The sequence below is a fragment of the Arachis hypogaea genome, chromosome 18, assembly GCF_003086295.3.
Source record: "Arachis hypogaea cultivar Tifrunner chromosome 18, arahy.Tifrunner.gnm2.J5K5, whole genome shotgun sequence".
NCBI lineage: Eukaryota > Viridiplantae > Streptophyta > Magnoliopsida > Fabales > Fabaceae > Arachis > Arachis hypogaea.
In genome coordinates, this window is record NC_092053.1 from 78,231,799 (window position 1) to 78,233,851 (window position 2,053).

The 2,053-nt window shown below is 35.4% G+C and overlaps 1 non-coding gene across 1 annotated transcript; it reads left to right on the top strand.

Annotated features, from left to right (window-relative positions):
• Window positions 1–485: 485 nt before the first annotated feature.
• LOC112774513 (small nucleolar RNA R71) lies at window positions 486–591 on the top strand. Its single transcript, XR_003189000.1, has one exon. It is a non-coding gene; the product is annotated as a small nucleolar RNA R71 (small nucleolar RNA).
• The last annotated feature ends 1,462 nt before the right edge of the window (window positions 592–2,053 follow it).

Here is a 2,053-nt window from a genome sequence, read left to right on the forward strand (position 1 = left end):
TAAAACTACTTAAACTAACTAGCTAATATAGCAAAGATGCAAATGCATCACCAAGGCCACTCCCCATGTAATTCACTTGTTCAGAAGAGGGTTGAGCATAATCATAATTATCATTTTGTATAAAGTTACCTGTCATGTCATAGGAGGTATCTTGGGGTGGATTTTGAGTGTTGATAGCTGAGACTTGCATGCCACCCATCTGTTGAGTAAGTAGATTTATCTGCTGAGACATAAGCTTGTTCTGAGCAAGAAGAGCATTAACAGCTTCTACTTCCAACACACCTCTCTTTTGAGAGGTCTCAGAGTTCACAGGATTCCTGTTAGATGAGTAGAGATATTGGTTGCTTGCAACTAATTCAATCAGCTCAATAGTCTCCTCTGGTGTCTTCTTCTTGTGCAATGAACTGCCTGCAGAAGTATCTAAGTTCATCTTGGACATCTCACCCAAGCCTTCATAAAAGATATCCAGTTGGGTCCATTTGGAGAACATGTCTGGAGGGCATTGCCTAGTCAGTAGCTTGTATCTCTCCCAAGCTTCATAAAGAGTTTCACCCTCCTTCTGTCTGAAAGTCTGAACCTCCAACCTAAGCTTAGTCAGCTTCTTTGGTGGGAAAAATTTAGTGAGAAATTCAGTAACGACCTTTTCCCAAGTATTCAGACTCTCCTTTGGTTGAGAATCTAGCCATAGCTTTGCTTTATCCCTCAGAGCAAACGGGAAAAGCATGAGTCTGTACACCTCTGGATTCACTCCATTTGTCTTCACAGTATCACATATCTGCAGAAAATTAGATATGAACTGATTTGGATCTTCATGAGGAAGTCCATGATACTGGCAATTCTGTTGCACCAAGGTGACCAATTGTGGCTTCAACTCAAAGTTGTTTGCATTTATAGGAGGCACCACAATACTTTTTCCATAAAGATCCGTAGTAGGGGCAGAATAAGAGCCAAGCACTCTCCTCTATTGATCATCCCCATTCAAATTTACCACATTGGCATTAGCATTATTATTTGCCATAGTGGATTCTGCAGCCTTGCAAAGTCTTGCTTGTTGTAAACGTCGCCTGAAAGTTCTTTCAGGTTCAGGATCAAAGTCTAAAAGATGTTCTTTGTCTTTATTCCTGGGCATACACAAGCAGAAAACAAGAAAAAAAATGGGACTCTCTACGTCAGAGTGCAGAGAAGTCCCTGTGAGGTAACCTGAATAAAGAGATAAAAATATTGAATAAAACAAACAAACACTAAAATTCAAAAATTACTAGAAAAATTATTACTAAAAATTTTTGAAATTATTAAGTAAATTAAATAAGAAAAATTAAAATAAGACTAACTAAGGGACACCAAACTTAATTTCAGAAATTAAGAAAAATTATTAGTATTAATTATTTATTTAATTTTTTTTATATAATAAAAATAAAAAAAAAGAACGAAAAACGAAACAGGGGAGGGGGATATAAACGAGAAGGAAAAGAAAGTAAATAACGTAAAGGAAAAAAAATTAACGTAAAGAAAGGAAAAATTAACGTAAAAAAATGCAAAATAAAAATTAATAATAAAATAAAAAATATAATAAAAAAAATTATCTAATCTAAGCAATCAAACAACGAATAGTTGTTAATCACAGTCAATCCCCGACAATGGCGCCAAAAACTTAGTGCGGTATTTATAACCCACTAACTTACCGGCAAGTGCACCGGGTCGTACCAAGTAATACCTTACGTGAGTAAGGGTCGATCCCACGAGGATTGATGGATTAAGCAACAATAGCGTTTGATAGGATTAGTTAGACAGACAGAAAATAGTGTTGGGAGTTCAAGGACATTAAACAATAGCAAAAATATTAAAAAAGGGCAAGTAATTAAGTTGGGAATAATATATGGAGAAGGCAGTTAAGGCTTCAGAGTTATCTATTTTCTGGATTGACTTTTCTTATTAACTATTTTAATTATGCAAGATTTAATTCATGGCAAACTATTTGTGAATATACCCTAATTCTTAGACCTTCCTAGTCTCCTCTAAAATTCATCAACTGCCAATTCCTTGGTCAATTGAT